This window comes from Meriones unguiculatus, chromosome 12 (assembly GCF_030254825.1).
Source record: "Meriones unguiculatus strain TT.TT164.6M chromosome 12, Bangor_MerUng_6.1, whole genome shotgun sequence".
In the NCBI taxonomy this organism is placed as follows: Eukaryota; Metazoa; Chordata; class Mammalia; order Rodentia; family Muridae; genus Meriones; species Meriones unguiculatus.
The window spans coordinates 19050306-19068803 of NC_083360.1; positions in this window are offsets into that span (position 1 = coordinate 19050306).

The window sequence follows — 18498 nt, forward strand, 5'->3', positions numbered from 1 at the left end:
AGCCTGATGTAAATACTACAAGACCAGCTAATATTGCAATTCCCTATTTAATTAACTCCTCTGGCAAAATAAAACCATGTACTTTCATTATTACACTCATCATAATTAAGTCATAGAGACACTCTGTCTCTGAATTTGTGAACATTATAACTTGAACAAATAACAGAGATTCAGAGAACAACTTTGAATGACTGTTGCTATCTACTGACATATTTTTCTCTTACAAGAAGAGTTCTGCTTTAAATAGGCTTTGTGTGTGTGGTGTGTGTTTGTGGGTGCAGTAATAAAAGCAAATCCTAAGATTTTAAATAAGTATCTACAGATGGTTAGAAAATCTGGCAGAAGAGGTACCACAAACTGGATCTGAGGGCTTGGGGATGTAGTTCAGTTGGTAGAGGGTTCTCATGGAATGTATGAAGCCTTGGGTTCAATTTTCCTCACTGTGCAAAACTGGGCATGGTAGTACATGCCTCTAATTCCAGTAGTTAAAAGGCAGAGGCAGGAGGATGAGAAAGTCAATGGAATTCTTGGCTACATAGTAAGTTCAAGGTTAATCTGGGCTATATGAGACCTAACTTGAAAGAAAGAAAGAAAGAAAGAAAGAAAGAAAGAAAGAAAGAAAGAAAGGAAGGAAGGAAGGAAGGAAGGAAGGAAGGAAGGAAGGAAGGAAGGAAGGAAGGAAGGAAGGAAGGAAAGAAAGAAAGAAAGAAAGAGCTTTCTTCAAAGATAGGTAACTTATATGATGTCTGGTTTCATTACCCGATTATACACAATGCCACCCCTCTTAATATCCAAATTATCACATCTTAATCCACTCTGATTTACCCCTGAAAGCAAGCTCCTAAATTGGACTCTACTTTCTTTGTCTGAAGAAACTCATTTTCTCCCTCCCTCCCTTTCTTAATTTCTTAACCATTGCTAAATGCTTTCTTCAGCCCATGCAAAAACTACAGACCAAACCCATGCATCCTGGGAAACTACAGCTAAATCCAAAATAACTGTCATTCTCCCAGCCTCCTACAGCAGCTCCTCGAGGGTTGGGAGCAGAACAGGGACAAGTTAACGTCAGTGATGCACTGAGTCCAGAAGCAGCTATCTTCTCCTGAAGCTTTTCAAGAGGCGTGGCTGGTTAGACTGCCTCTTCCACTCACAAGACATGCTGACTATTATTACCTTGATAAGTGTGGATAGCGCATAGCACTAAATAAATACTTACTGCCTATAAGGGTAGATGAGTAGATAAGTAAAGGGTAGCTTGCTTCTCCCCCAGCATTGTGAAAACCATATAAAGAAATATGTGGAAAGTGCCTGGCACAAAGAACTCTGTGGCCTAAACGAATAGTGTCCTATTGTTCTGGTGGCAAACATTAAGTGGAATAAAATCTTAAATTCAATGCATGTTTCAAAACCCAATTGTAAAAGCAATATTCACTTTTGAAATAAAAGAGCTAGTCCTTTCGTGTCAGCAGTCAGGGGTATAAATGAAGTAAGCAATTAAATTTTCTTTCACTGCCAACGTCCTTGAAACAGTACCTTCCAATTGTACAAAACACAACTTTAACAATGCATCCATAGACCTTGTCCCATTGGCTTGAACTACAGCAGCTAAATATTTTTAGTGCTTTTGGTAAAAAGCTTGTTTCCATGTTATAGTGTGGGGAAAGTAAGGCAAGGCAGCAACACTTTGCCATCCTAAGAGGAGCAGAACAACTCTGCGAAGTGTGGGTGTTCCTCTTTTAATAAGTAGCTGTGTATAAAATTGCTGTCATAGAGATTTTTACAGTTTTCAAAGGAAAATTGTGAATTTTACCCATTCTTTTCTTACTTGAACATAATTTCCTCAGTAAGTCATTTGTTTGATGTTACTATTATTATCATGATTCTCTTCACTCTGAACTAATGTGAATAATTTTATGACCACTTTCCTCCCAGGCTTTCAGATGTCAATAATGTAGTTCAGCATTTTCTCATTCTCTCCCCTGTCTCCTGAGATCCATAACCATGACGATACATCACAGACATGAAATAAATATTTGTGGATGAAATGTGATACCCTACATGTGTAATCTTGGCTATCAGACCCACTTGACTATTGCTAAATAAGTTACAAGGCCTTGCTCTTATTGTTCTTTAAGTGGAATTTATCACAAGCAGTGTTAAATAGACAAAACTCTAGAAATAGAAGGTATTACATAGGCACCCGAATTTGAGAGAAATGGAATTTTTATAAATTACCAATTAAATGCCTAGACAGTTGGCTCAGTAGGTAAAGTACTTCTACAATAAACATGAAACCTGAGTTCCACTCCCTAGAACCCATGAAAAATCCAGGCCTGCTCTGGTACTTGCCTATAATCCTAATGCTAGGGACAGGGGACAGACATATCCTTGGAACTCATTGGCCATCCAGTCTAGGTCAATTGATGAACAACAGGTTCAGTGAAAGTCTCTGTCTCAACAAATAAGATAGACTGAAGAAGACACCCAACATTGCCCTCTGGTTTACATGCACACACACACTTATAGAGTTAAAGGTAAATGGGGAGGGTAGGAGAACTTAACAGATGCATTTCCTTCTTCCTGTGGTCCCCATCAGTATCAGCTTAGCAAGCTTCTTCACTGAGCTGTGCATACCTAAGAAAATGAACACATCATCCTTAAATTCATGTTAAACCAGTTTTTAATGGCCTTTGTTGAGTCCACTGAGGGCAGAACACTTCCTTAGGGATCTGTAAGAGATACAGCTCTATGCAACATCCCATGAGAAGATTTAGCCTGAGCCAGAAAGCAAAGTGTGGGTACAAGAAGATGAAATGACTTTTTCTCTCAGATCAAAGCCCCAACTAGATATCTCTTGCCGCCAAATGAAACTTCCAGTGTCAAAAATGGGTTATATCTAGTTGAGGTGTTGGCTAACAGGGCCCCATGGAAATTCCCAAATGTGGCTATTGCCAAGTCTATTGGTTGCTCTCTAAAAACTGATGGCAATGCCCTATTGCTGAAAATAATACCTACATCAGTCATTTTGCATGGAGAAACTGAGCTAATGCCTGCTAGAGCCTGTACCCTACCAACTAGTGCTCATGGTACTGGAAAATATTCTGTACTCAGCCAGATGAGAGGTAAATGCCAACCCCAGCCAATAAAATTGTTCATCTAAAATGATGACCTACCTGAAAGAAATGCTGGTACAATTATGGCACAAAAGTCTTGGGGGTAACCAACTACTATCTGATTGAAGTTAAGGCCCCCTCCATGAACCCATGCTTGGGTGGTGTATTGGCTAATTTTATGTCAACTTGACACAAGCTAGAGTCATCAGAAAGGAAAATGCCTCAATTAAGAAAATGCTTCCATAAAGTCAGTTTGTAAGCAAGCTTATAGGACATTTTCCATTTTCTCTTTTCTTTTGTTTTTGTTTTGTTTAGGTTTGGTTTTTACTTTTTACAGTATACTCACTTTATATCCTGATTGTAGAACCCCCTCCCTCATTTCCTCCCGGTCTCACGGTCTCACCTTTCCTCCCTCTTCCCCCTCCCATCTCCATTCCCTAGTCCACTGAAAGATGGAGTCTTCCTCCTCTCCTATCTGACCCTAACCTATCAAGTCATCAGGACTGCCTGGATCCTCTTCCTCTGTGAGCTGGCAAGGTCTCCCCACAAGGGGGAAGTGACCAAAGAGCAGGCAACTAAGTTCATGTCAGAGACAGCCCCTGCTCCCCTTACTACGAAACCCACCGCTGCCTATGGGCTACATCTGAGCAGGGGGTCTAGGTCCTCTCCATGCTTGATCCTTGGTTGATGCACCGGTCTCAGCAAGCCTCCCCCCCCCGTGCCCAGATTTTTAGGCTTTGTTGGTCTCCTTGGAGAGCCAACAAAGCTTTTGCCCCCAAGGTCCTTTTATCCTCCCTCTTCCCTGCCTCTTCTTCCACAAGTATCCCTGCGCTCTGCCCATAGTATCTGCATCTGCTTTGATCCCCTGCTAGATGGAGTCTTCAGGGAACATCTGTGGTAGGCTCAGGTCCTATTCCCTCTCTTCTGCTGCTTCTGGTGTCCATCCTGTTTGCCTTCTGAATGAGAATTAAGTGTCCTCCCTAAATCCGCTTGTTGTTTAGCTTCTTTAAGTCTGTAGATTTTAGTGTGTTTATTCTATATTATATGGCTAATATCCACTTACAAGTGAGTATACACCAATTATATTTGTAGCAGCTTTGTTCGCAGTCGCCAAAATTGGAAAACAACCTAGCTGTCCCTCAGCTGAAGGATGGAAACAGAAATTGTGGTACATTTTACACAGTGGAATACTACTCAGCTATTAAAAACAAGAAAATCATGAAATTTGCAGGCAAATGGAAGGACTGGAAAAGATCATCCTGAGTGAAGAAACCAGGACATTTTCCTAATTAGTGATTTATAGGGGAGGACGGAGCCCATGGTAGGTGGTGTCCTCCCTGAGCTGGTGGTACTCAGTTCTATAAGAAAGCAGGCTGAGCAAGTCATGAGGAGCAAGCCAGTAAGCAGCACCCCTCCAGGAACTCAGTATCAGCTACGGCCTCCTGTTTCCTGCCTTGCTTGAGTTCCCATCCTGATTTCCTTTGATGATGAACTGTGATATGGACGCATAAGCTGAATATACCCTTTCCTCCACAAGTTGCTTTGATTATGTTCTTTCATCACAGAAATAGTAACCATAACTAATATAGATGGCCAAGAACCTGAGATTAGATAGGGCATGACCCAAGCGAAAGCTAAATACTACTGTGCTACTAATAGAACATAGCAATAAAACGACTCCTAACAACATTTTGCTGTACTCATAGATCAATGTCTTGCTCAACCATTATCAGAGAAGCTTCCTCCAGTAGGAAATGGGAACGAAGACACAGACCATACGGACAATGTTTAGGGAGTGGAACACTTAGTCCTAAATGGGATAGCTTCCCCAAAACCCTCCCCTTTAGGGCTCTGTAAAAGAGGTGGTTGAATGATTATAAGAGCCAATGAGGATGGAGGACACCAAGGAAATAAGGCTTTCTAGACACAACAGGATTGATGCACGTATGAATTCATAGAGACTGTGGCAGCATGCACAGGGCCTGGTAAGCCAGATGGGATCCCTGTGATAAAAGAGAAAGTGTACACAAGTCCCCATCCCTAACCCAGAAGCTATCTTCAATTGATTACTGCTCACAAAGAAAACATTAGTTTTCTCCCACAAGATTTCACTGGGTATACAAACCATGCTTGTGGGCATGGCCTATGCCAAGCAGTAGCTGGGGGGGGGGGTAATAATCAGACTATATTATATGAAAAAATATTTTTAAAGAACACCAATAAGAATATCTAAAAGAGAGAGAGAGAAACTTGTTTATTGGTAAGCTAATCAGAAGAGCACAATGAAATTAAAAACCACTGGAAAAACTCTGAGCTCCATCGAAGTTTGGAACATCCCGTGTACTGCAGCCCTAGGCGACATCAAATCTACATTGGTACTTAGTGACTTCATGATGGCTGAGGGACTGTGAAAATAACACCCAAGATAATGTTCAGGATTGCCAAGACACCCTTTGTTTCCTTTCCTTCAAAAGGAAAAAAAGAATGGATTTCTAGGTGCATTTGTGAAAGACAATACCCAACTAGAAATGAACAGCCAGAAATCAGAGAATCCAGAAAGTCATTGGGTATATGAAAACGGTCCAAATGAAAAATGGTTACTAACATTCAGACCCACGTACATATGGAATTGATGCATGTTAGAGTATGAATCATTTGTATCTCAACCTAGATATACTGTCAGGAGTATTAACTCTAACCTCTGAAGCTGGACTTGAAATATCAAGGGGCAGGCATCTGTGTCATGGGACACATTTCAGACAAGTACAGATGTCACATAAAGTGTATGGGTATGGTGCGTTAAAGAATCCAGGCCTTTGAATGTTCTCTGTGTTCATGTCATAGTTCTGCATGTTCTCACTGATGGTTGACATACAACATTCTAGAAAATAAAACTCTCTTAGACTCTGAAACTTGGAAGGGACCACTAAGAGCATCAAGGCCAACTCCCTACTATAACAATCCCAGTGCTCTACTGTAATATCCCAGACCACAGGAATACGACAAGACGGTGTCCACGGTCTGCAGAGGGAAAAAAAAAAAAACAATAGTCTAAAATTGCCTGCTGGCCACACCTTCTCTTCAGCAAGCCAGCAGATCACAGTGGGGTGAAAAGGACCACTCTCTTCTCAATGAGACTCCAACCTCCTATGAACACTGAAGAGGGGCTTCTTAGCCATGTGCCAACCAGTCAAGAAGACATTTAATGTGTGCTTAGAAGTCCGGCTCCTCTCCTAAGGAGGATGCTGACAGTGCGAGCAGAAAGCAGGTGCAGTGTCTTTGGGCCTTCCTCTCACTTTTGCTATGAACTAAAAAGTTGTTCTAAAATAATTGTCTGATATTAATAAATAAGATTTCTAATAAAAATATTAAGTCTGGAATTGGAAGGCATTTGTTTGTGGGTGGAAGACATCGCCTCCACTAAAATCCAGGATGAACATGCTACTGTAGTCTTCATGGATACAAGCAAGAGCTATTTTGTTTTAACTCCCCCAACTTATTTTATACATGAATTTTAGAATATGCTTTAAATATGCAATAAACACTTCCAGTGTAGGGGTAAGACATTATGTTAATTTGGTTGTAAATTGCTCACACATCTTATGAGAAAATAAGAAGTGGGAGGGAGCTGATCATGAATACGTTGGTCTGTCTTGTTCTCTCTTCTGTAGGGTAAAGTCTCAATAAGGATTTGAAATGTTTGAAAGGAGCTTTTAAGAACTCACATAGAGCTGGTCCTATTTCACATACAGAAAGGGGCATACAAGACATGCAGATGGCTTTTAATTATGCACTGCTCCTGATTACACCATTTTGGGGCTGGTTTATTGGCTTTTCTCTGCTGTCAAAAAGCACCAAGTCAGAGCATTTAGATCTCCAGTGGCTTGCATTTAAGACACTGCAACTCTTTTAGATGCCAAGACATGACCGCCGCAAAGCTGGAACATGAAATCAGGATTGCACAGAGCCCTTTGGAAGGGGACAATTAGAGTGGTCTTGCAGAGTGGTGTTCTGTAAATAAGAGTTTTGTACCCTCATCCTATATTGCTTCCCAGAGAACTAAAATGATTGCTGCGAGAAGCATTCTCAGCAGTGTTCCAAAATCTCAGCTGCTTTCAAAGCAGAACAGTTTTGAAGGGACAGAGGCTTTCGGGGTTTCCAGGATGAGCGAGCATACATTTCATGTGTTTTGACAGGACTGTTGTCACAGATATTACCAGAACTCTTTTCAGTACATCAAGTATATTCTTGGTTGCATAAAATAGTGAAGAGTAAAAATCCCATAAGAAAAATATGCTGAACAATTTTCAAGAAATCAGCTAGAGCAGGGTTCCTGGGGGATTATGACAATGCTTTCCTTGTGTCATTATCCGCCTTTGTGTTGAAGTCTTGCTTTTTTTTTTTTGTATCAAATAAAAACTAAGAAACTAAGATGTGGTGAATTGCAAAATGCAAATTGTTTAGTAGAATTGATGTAAGAAATTTGTTTTAAGTAAGGAAACAATTACCACCAGAATTTGTTAGAAAAGACAGAGAAAACATAAGAACAGGTTTAGGATTCTCAGTTCAAATGATATAACGTGACTAGAGGTCATGGAAAGACATTTACTGATACGAAAATTGTGAGAGGACAGGAGATTCGAGTTCATTTTACAGCTTTTATTGAGCATTTTGAAGCCAAATATATGGAATTATGTGGAAAGGATTTATGTGGCATAAAGAATGGTAAAAATTGTATTATTAGAATAGTGTTCTTTATCAGAACTATTATAGCCGTTTAGCGAGTCATTTTTCTCAGACATTAACCCTCCAGAATGAATGTGAATATTTTAACTCTCTTTAGAATGCTAGCCCATCTATGTATAATATAAACCCGAAATATTCAATAGTGCCCAGACTTACTCTTTTCTGAGTTTCTCGGATTTTGATATCAAGTAGACTTATTTTTGGAGGTCATAGGAATCACTAAGGACAAAGTGCCAAGCAATTTTGTTTTACTTAGTGGCATAAGCTGCCTCAATTCCTTTAACTTAAATATACTCAAATTGCTTTTATTTCTCTAGCAAGTACAGCTCATGTTTTGCAAATTTGTTATAATACAATTCCAATTCTTAAGTGTCATTTGTCCTTGCCCGTTTTAACTTCTTTCATAGCCGAGCAACATGATTACAGATCTGACCATATTTCTCTCTCTCTCTCTCTCTCTCTCTCTCTCTCTCTCTCTCTCTCTCTCTCCCTCTCTCCCTCTGTGTGTGTGTGTGTGTGTGTGTGTGTGTGTGTGTGTGTGTGTGTGTGCAATACTGGGTGGGTGTGCGGGTGTAATGTGTGTGTAGTGTGGGTGTGTGTGTGTGCATGTACATGTGTCTTGTGTATGTGATATGCACTTGTTCATATGCTTAAATACGAAAGTATGCACACCATATTTAACTATGGAGACCAGAATATAATTCCACATTATCTTTTGAGATGGTGTCTCTCAGGGAGCCTGTGAGACAGTGTGACCAGCAAAGCCTCTGGGATTCACATGTCTCTGTTACCTATAGCCAAGGTTATAGACAAGGACTGTCATTCCCAGATTTTTTTACATGGATAATGGGGATCCAAACTCTGGTTCTTATGTTTGCACAAGTACTTTACCCACTGACCCATCTCTCTAGCCCAAACGTGGTCACTTGAATGCTTCTGAGGTCTGTTTAAATCCTTCCTAATTTAAAATTTGTGATGGCTGACACTAATTCTGGGTCTCCTATAATCTTAATTGACATAGCTATCCTTGTATCAGTCCTGCTAAGATAATTTCACATCTACCAAAAAGAAAACAATAGCCAATAACTTGGCTCTTTTATCAGATGATACTAATATTTCTAATGTAGGAACATGGAAATCAGAAAGCATTCAAAATGGAAAATTCATGAATATTTAAATATTTAAAATATATAAAACAGAAAGCAAAATATTGCTTTTACTTATCAACTTGAAAAACTTAAAATAAAAAGGATTTTAACCAATATATTAGAAAATCTATGTAGAACAATGATTAATTAAACTTGACACTGATCAAGACAACAATTTGAAATGAATCACAACCTACATTGGATAATCAAAATGATAAATTTCAAGTAGAAAAGACAAGTGTTTTTGTAGGTCTTGGTTACAGTTTTATTGCTGTGAAGAGACACCATGACCAAGGCAACTTTTTTTTATTAGTTACATCTTATTAACTCTGTATCCCAGCTGTATCCCATTCCCTCATTCCCTCCCAATCCCATCCTCTCTCCCTCATTTCCTCCCTGCCCCTTTCCAAGTCCACTGATAGGGGGGACCTCCTCCCCTTTCATCTGACCTTGTTTTATCAGGTATCTTCAGGACTGGCTGCAAAGTCCTCTTCTGTGGCCTAGCAGGACTGCTCCTCCCTTGGTGGGGTGGGGAGGTCAAAGAGCCTGCCAAGGCAACTTTTATAAAGGCAAACATTTAGTTGGGGATGGCTTACAATTTCAATGGTTCAGTCCATTATCATCATGGTGGGAAGCATGGCAGCAGGAAGACACACATGGTGCTGGAGGAGCCAAGAGTGCTACATTTTGATCTGAAGACAGCCAGGAGGAGACTGTAATTCCACACTGTGTGGATCATAAGCATAGGAAGCCTCAAAGCCCACCCCAACAGTAACACACTCCAATAAAGCCACACCTACTCCAAGAAGGCCACAACCTCCTAATAGTTCTACTCCCTGTGGGCCAAGCACTCAAACACATGAGTCTATGGGGACCAAACCTATTCAAACCACCACAATGTAATAGACAGAAATTTCTTATAATATATAATAAAGATATTATTTTATACAATAAGCATAAAAGCAAAAAATAGTATCTTGTATTTCATCCTAATTTAAATTTATGTTGATAAAAATACTTTCTGGGTGGAAGTACATACAATCTAAACATCTAATAAAGAACTTATATCCAGAATGTAGATGAAACATCTACAGATGAAGAATACAAACAAGACTCAATTTGTACAAAGGAAACAAAAGTCTTGAGCAAACCCTGAAGATATGTCAACATTCCATTAGGCTATAGAAAGCAGCTCACCATCATCAGCTGTGCAGAAAGCACAACTCAATGCTGATCACCATTAAAATGGTGAAACTAAGACTGATAATATCAAGTGTTTGCAGGATGTCAGGAAACTACAGCTCTCACGACTGCTTGTTGGAGCATTAAGTTGTACAAACATTATAAAGGGCCATATATCTATTCATGAGAGTCAAATGTGTATCTACGATGACCCAGACATCCTGCTCTAAGGTTGTTACCCAAGAGAAATGAAATAAAAACCATATGCCTACAAAGTCATTTTCTCAGTAATACTCAAATTGGAAATAAGTCAAATAGGGTAAAAAGATTTTATTTTTTTTTTAATGTAATGACTTCATACTTCTCAGCATTATTGATATTTGCAACAATACAAATGGATCTCAGAGCAAAAAACAAAAACAAAACCCTGTACAAATTTATCTATATTAAGACACTAAACAAGCAAATAAAAGGAAAGTGGCTGCCTGTGTGTAATGGTAGTTAAGAAAGCAGACACACGATAACTTTCTGGATAATGGAAGTGTCCCATGTATTTCTGAGTGGCAATTACCTGGATGTATACAATTATAACTACTGAAACTGAGCAGTTGATAACTGTGATATCAAACCAAGCAGTTAGGTCTGCAGATTATATGCAAATCATATCTCAAAAGAATATTTATGAACTCAACGTTTCACAGTCATCTACAAATATTCCTAGCTATCGAGTAAATTAATGTGGAAATACAGTAAATCTGATGTTTCAAAAGCCCTAACATGCCAGTGAGGTAACACATTTCAGAGGAGAACCTACTATTGACTCTTTCCTAAACTGTTATGATTCCTAACTGCATTCTAAATACATATCCTTCTCCAAACAGATAAATGTAGCTCCCAACCCTCAGGAAAGATTATTTTTTCAAGCAGACAGAAGTCATCACAGAAAACCACAACTGGTCAAAATACAAAAAAACAACTGATGGCCAGAACCCAGCTCCATTTGATACATCTACAACACAGCCCACATAACTAGGGAATATCATGAAAGAAGGGGCAGAAGATTTAAAAGCCAGAAGACCAGAACATCTACTGCAAAACGGTGTCTTCTGTCCTCTTCCGTCTATGACCGGAAAGTTGCACCCATGAAATATCAGCAGTCTGGTCGCATAAACAAGATCTGCATGTTGACAATATCACTTGGCATGCTATCACATTTGGGGAAAATCTCACACAGCCCAGCCCTAGATATACAACTACAAGCAATTAATGGTTGCTGAGGGAAGGAGAAACAGTTTTCTCCAGGGATGAGCCTTCTGATAAGCTATTCAATCCCAAGTGGTCAGCCCTTAACACATGTACACACAAGCAATACACTGTATTTTCACCTGAAATTATTTCTTAGCTGTGAACAAATATTGAGTACCATATAAGGTAATTTTTAATATTAAAGGAAAAAAAGAACATTTAAAAGACTATACATGGCATGAGTAATGATTTGGCTGTTTTGATAACTGCTTTACTAGGAGAGAAGAATTCATTTTCCTCCTGTAAGAGCCTCAATCAGACTCTGGCTTTATATAGCTCCTTTGCCATCTCTAGAATCTCTTACTCCAAGTGTTTTAAGTAATTAAACCAAATTGTATGTTTTGAGCATCAAGATCAAGAACAGACAACAAAAGAAAGGCTTGGCACAAGACAAGGCTAAATGGGAGAATGAGGGAATGCAGTAAGGGACACAAACTCGAAACTACCAAGAAAATAAAAGGCTGAAAGTGAAACAAAAAGTGAAATTTCTTGGGACTCAGGAGCACTACATATACATACATACATAAATATATATATGCAGAAATATCAACATACTTGCTCTGAACATAGATGACATTAAACTATATCATCTTTTAAATTAAAGACAAAATGGAGCACATATTGTTACATATAAACATCTGATGATGACATAGATACTAAATAGAAAGGAAAAACCATTTCTAAAATTCTCACAATTATTATAACGTCCAAGCTTTTTTAAGTGATTCACCTACATAGCACCCAGTTAATACCCAATGCAGTCTTATGAATTACTACTGTGACTACTTTTTTACTGACAAGGGAACTGAAGTAAAGAAAGGTTAAATTGCTTGCCCAGCTACCCAGCCAGTGAGTTAGAGAGAGACCTAAAACCCAGGCATTCTAGCTGTAGAGTCTGTGCTCAGACACAACAGTTTCTTGTTGCTTGAGTATTGAAAGATTTGACTTATTCACATGCTGGAGCTTTCGCTCACACTATTGATCTCTTCTGTGAATTGCCTTTTCATCTGCTTTGCACATTTTCTCGGGATGTGTTTGTCAAATCTATTTCCACATTGATGTGTAAGAGTCCATTATAAATTAACGACATTAACCCTTTGTCAGTTTTACTTATTGGGATATTTTCCAGGATATTTTTTCTTTTGTTACTTAGCATTTTTGTAATTTTATCACCATTTAAAATGTTCAAAGACATATAAATTTCCTTATTAAATACTGCATGTGGGTCTTATCAATAAAATATTAATACACAAATAAACAGCTTGTTTCTCACAACTTTAGGAGTCTAAAAAGAATTAAAACTTTAGATAAATTTAGTACAGAAGTATGGATGGGTGCTTTAGCAAAAAATACAGCCAACTACCATAATAAACTTATTTTACAGTTGCTTTTCACCTATTATATACAGTTTATTTATGCATCGAAAACACTTGTAATGTTTAAATACAAAGGAGAAAAGATAATAAGCGTTTGACCTGTCAAGGATAAGAGGATGATCCATTTAGGGTAAAAGACATGGGTATTTTTTTGACTTCTTTTCCTTTATAGTGCACATCCAATATACATAAATACATACATACATATGCAAATACTATTACATAAATATATGTACACACACACACATATATATATACTGTCAAGTTTACTTATTTTCCTCCCTGTCACCATCATCATAATTAAGCCTCTAAATCTATTTCTCTGGTGATGCCCCAAGTATCACGTCTCCTATATCTTGCCTTGCCAACATTCCCTTCATTCCCTAACAATCAAGTTGATCCTTTGTATGTACATATGATGGCATCATTCCCACTTAAAACGTCTCAGAACTTTCCTTTCACAGTTAAAGAGCCAGATTACAGACCACAGTTCTAGACTGGTACTATGGCAAATGACCTTCACTCTTTTTCTTTTACAATTTTTGCATTTAATACTATTCTTTGACTTCCAACTTTCATGTTTCCTTCTTTCAAATACTTGTAAAAGATAAGTTGAGTATTTTCAATGTGTGTACTGTGATCCCTGAACATATGTTTATACTGTGTTATGATAACACCACAAATTAATTTTTTTAGCTTTCACCACTCTGGCTGAATACTACATGCTTTGTTTACACCTGTGTTCCCTCAGCTGCTCTCAATCTTTGTCTTATACTTGGAACTTGATCTTTCAACGGTCAAGCTTTGATTTTCCTGTCTCCTTGGAGTCACTTTTGGTTTTGAGGACCTAAATACAAAATGGCTGCTAAGTACAACTATATATTGCCAGTTACACAGGCCCTTTATCACTCCTCAAGGGACACATAAGCCTGCACTAGTGACAATCTGCAGTTACTGGTTCCATCCATCTTTGGAATTCTGTCACACATCAAACATGTTTTAATACTTAATTCATATGGTGGACCTTTAATACAAAATAAAAGCTTACTAATGTCACTACTGCATATAATTTATCCAAGAAAATTGGGACTGGAAATGTTTAACTGGCTCCCAAATTACAAGGATTCTACAGGGGTAGAAATAAATGGTTTACAATGTCAACGACCCCCCTACACACAAAATAGATAAATAGGCAAATAGATGCACTTTATAGATTTCCAGGGCCCCTCAAAAACAGACATAAATACAAATATTGAAGCTATTATTTGAAGATTTTTCTCTCCTTGGCCACTGATTCAAAGACACATTTTATGTCTCTGTGCCATGCTCCGTGGATGATCAAGTGGTACCGTATGTAACTATAACTCAGTTATGAACCACTTACTCAAGAAGGATGCATGCCTGTTCCTTTAAATCTAATAACTGAATGCTTCAAGGAGATTGCTGGTGTATCAACAATTCTCTCAGAATAAGGTTGGAAGCATGCTGTCCTCTAGCAGAGAGTAGCCTTCACACCTGTTGTAGGGGACAAAGAAGTAAGCTTTTCTGTCTTGCCACAATTAAATCTATTGCAGGGAGAAATATATTTAAGTCAGTTCTGTTGAAAAGGAGGCTTTATGAATATTTGCTTGTCCTTGATCACGCTTTTCAAATGTGAAGAATTTCCATGCCCATGTAAACACTTTTAGTCCCTTTCTATTTGTTCTGAAAGGACTATATATTCATAGTTCAGCAAAGGTTGTGGAGTGATTTATTTGTATCAATTTGCCATTAAATTTACCTTTCTACACTTGAAAAGTGAAGCATTTTTAAGTATATGCATTTTGTCTACATTTATATACAACTCCATTACGCCAAAGACCTTTTTATGTTCAATGCATTTTTTATAAAGCTCCTTCATTCCTACCAGTAAATGAAGGAGACAAGTTGTTGCAAATTAAGGGAAGCTGTCAAATCTTGTCACTGGTTCAGGGAGCAGCTGGCAGGTAAACTTATCTAAAGTATTTCACTAACTTGCTGATATTTTCAGCTGGTACTGCGGATTTCTCCAAACAACATCATGATAAACTATACGTACTATGAGATTTTTACCTAATTACTAAATAAGCAACTCATCGTGCACACAGGAACCTTGCCTGTCACCAGTTTCCCTCCCACCAGGAACTAGACTATATACTCCCTTGTAGACACAGTGGTCACTTTCTTCTGTGCCCTGTAATCAATCTCCATTTTCCTTGGTTACAGCACACTCACACACCCTGTCACCCTCTACTGATCCCTTCCTTGTATTACTAAGACTTCTCTGCTTCTGGAATCCCTTCTTAGAAGCTCACCTTTGTCTTCCAATTGTTGGTACTTGCACACATTTTTCTCCCTCTGAGAATTGGTTACTTTACTTGTTGCTGCGACCAAATGCCTACCAGCGCAATTTGAGAAAGACTTTATTTCCTACCACACTTCAGAAGAATTCAGTCTGTCAGGGCTGGGAACACATGGCCATGGGAGCCACTTAATCCATTCTGCTCACTAGCAAGGACAGAAAGCAACTTCTGGTGCTCAGCAGGCTTTCTCCCTTTCCCATTTTATTCAAACCAGAATCCTAGTCTACGGGATGGAACTGCCCACATTCAGGGAGAAACATGCTCACAGACACACCCAAAGGTGTGCCTCAACTAATTGTCCTGATGTTTCTTAATCCAATCAAGTTTGAAATCTAAATTGATCAGCTCTCTGCATTTGCTTTGTTTATGTACTGATGTCACTTGCCACTGTATTCTTCCGCCTGGAGATATTTTGTCTTCCAACAAACTTTCTATGAAAGTTACTTTTTTCTTTTCTGTCTAAATTCTTTTCTGCATAATACAAGCAGTGGCTCACCATCCATCAGAGAATAACACTTATGGTGAATGTCAGAAAGATACTTGAACTCTTCTTGTTCATTATTCCTCTGTAACCTTTTTATACCACTGCATCCTATTTCCCCTTCCTCAAAGTCTCTACCTGCCACGACTCCTTACTAATTTTTCTGACTTCTATAGATATCCCAAATGAAACATAAATGTCTGAAGATTCAAAGCTAGAATCCATAAATGAGGGGGAAAAAAGTGGCATTTGTCTTTCTGGGTCTGGGTTACCTCTCTCAGAATAACTGTTTCCAGATCTATCCATTTCCTTGCAAATTTCATAGTTTAAGTTTACCTAACAGATGAATAATATTCCATACAGATACAACACAATTTCATTATTTATGGACATCAAATTTTATGTGTTTTGTAGCTCTTGGGAACAGCATAGCAATGACCATGGATGAGCAGGTATCTTCGTAGTGGGGTACATGCCCAAGAGTGGTGTAGCTGGATCAGGTAGCAAGAACTATTTCTAACCATTCGGAAGCTCAGTGGTTAGAGCTTATTTCCACAGTGGGTGCTCCAACCTGCTCTCTGAACTTCCACCCCAGCTCTAGGTAGAGATCCCAGCCAAACTTACTTAGTTAAAAATAAATGATAAGAAAACAGAGAAAGTTAAACACATATTCTGAAAGAACATGTTTTCCCTAACCGTGGCCTTTTAACACAGACTGACTCAAATTTTAAATCACATTCTATCATCACATATAGTACAATGCAAACAACGTTCAACTTAGCTCTCATTCAACAGCAATCCAGGTTCATAACCTTTGAGTCTAGCTAACTCCAAATTTTTTAAGATAGCACCTGTGGTGTAGTTCTTGCTACAGAGTCCTCAGAGTTCTAAAACAAGCAATGCTACTGTTTACTCCTTTAGATCCCCAGATCCCGTCTCACCTCAGGATGGATATCTCTGCCTCAGCTTTATTGTTACAAGTTAAGGGAACTGTGGGGTAATTTTTAAATTTCCATTTTTTTTCACAATAGTCTGTACACTGTGAGAGTTTTGAATCATCAAAGTAGGCCAAAGATTCTTTGAAAAAAAAAAAAAAGAAGAAGATAAGTGTTGGGATAATAGTTTTATATAGCTCCATTCCAGAATAGAGCCTAAAATCATTAGTGGTTATATATTTTCTATAACACAACACAGAATTTGTTCCCAGTTATAAATATATAAAACCCATCCAGAAGCAGTAAGAATTATGCACTCTAAAATAAACATGCTGGTTACCTAGTTTTGTAGTGCAGGCAGAAAATCTACAACTCTGAAGATTCTCAATTCCTACCAATTCTTCTTGACTTCTCTGATTTTCCCACCTTTAATTCTATTTCTATAGAGAAAATGAAATTAAATTTCTTTCAGTCAATACAGAGGTCACCACTTGAAATTCAGCCAACAATTCTAACCACTTTGAACTTACATCTCTCCCCTTTTTTAATTACCAACGCTATATGCTCGTTCCCTAGGTAACCACTGCAGAAACGGCCTGGGTAGTCAAAGGCAAGTATAACACACATCACACCATACCAAACAAAGAGTGATTTTCTCCATTTGCTAAAATAAATTTGACCAAGTGTTTTTACATGGTGGCAGATGGGAGCTGCATTAATATTTATGCCGGACATAAAGAATGGCTTGGAAGAAGAAATGGACTTTCAATAGGAGATTCCTTCTTGAGATTCATGAAAAATCACCTTCTCAGTGGACAATGAGCACAGGCTCCAAGATCTGAGTTTGAACCCATCCTTTGCCACATTGTCATAATTTGGGGATGTCCTTTGTTACCTGAACTTCAGTTTCCCCATATGTTAGAGCTGAAGTTTACTGTCATGGAGATGGGAGACAATGATGCTTGTGAATCATAATTACTGCTCCTATTTTCTGCTTGCTTCCCCTGGGACAGCAATGACCTGATAAGTATTGGACCTCCACTTTACTAAAAAGATTGTTAAGTGTAAGATTGTTGAGTGTAGCTAGTCCATGGCCTCACAGCTAACGCTCAAGTCAAGCCCAAGTCCTATAGACCAGAACGCCTGATTCTCAGCTGCCCTGCAGCATGACAGGAATCATAGTGAGTGTTTATTATACTCTTCTGATTAATGAATTAATATTATAAATGCAAAAAGTACCTTGAAGTCTTCCAAAACGTGAAAGTCCATGGAGCCATTCAGATCACAGAACAACTGAGAAACCCTGTTGACAACGCTCAGACATTATGTCCATACATAGTGGCCCAGGGAATGGCTTTTTATAGAACTTTGTAATTAAGAGTTAAGGAATGGAAACAGACTTGAAGGAGCATTTTTATTGCACTGGTAGTGGGCCTAAGCTATTGTATCCTCCCCAGCATCTTCTGAACAGTGTAAGCTTTAGATTTTTTTTAAACACCTATTTTATTTAAGGTTCTTAAACACTTCTATCTCCCTTCCTAGGCCCTGGCCTTAGGTAGGGGATTAGTAGAGAAAGGGTCTGTAGACTCTTTTAGCTACTTTTTGTTGACAAGGATCGATGGGTTCTTCGGGGATTACCAAACTCAGATGTCAGGATACCAGCAGTCTAGTCAAACAGCAAAGCACCAAGAGTAACACGCGTCAGCAGCAGCTGAAAGATTGAGTAGAAGCAGCAAGAGACTTCACGCAAATGGCACAAGTCCTCCAAAGTGGCAAAACACCGCCAAAGCAGCCTGAGAAGTTTTCTGGAGCCTCTCTCTGTGTCTCTCTC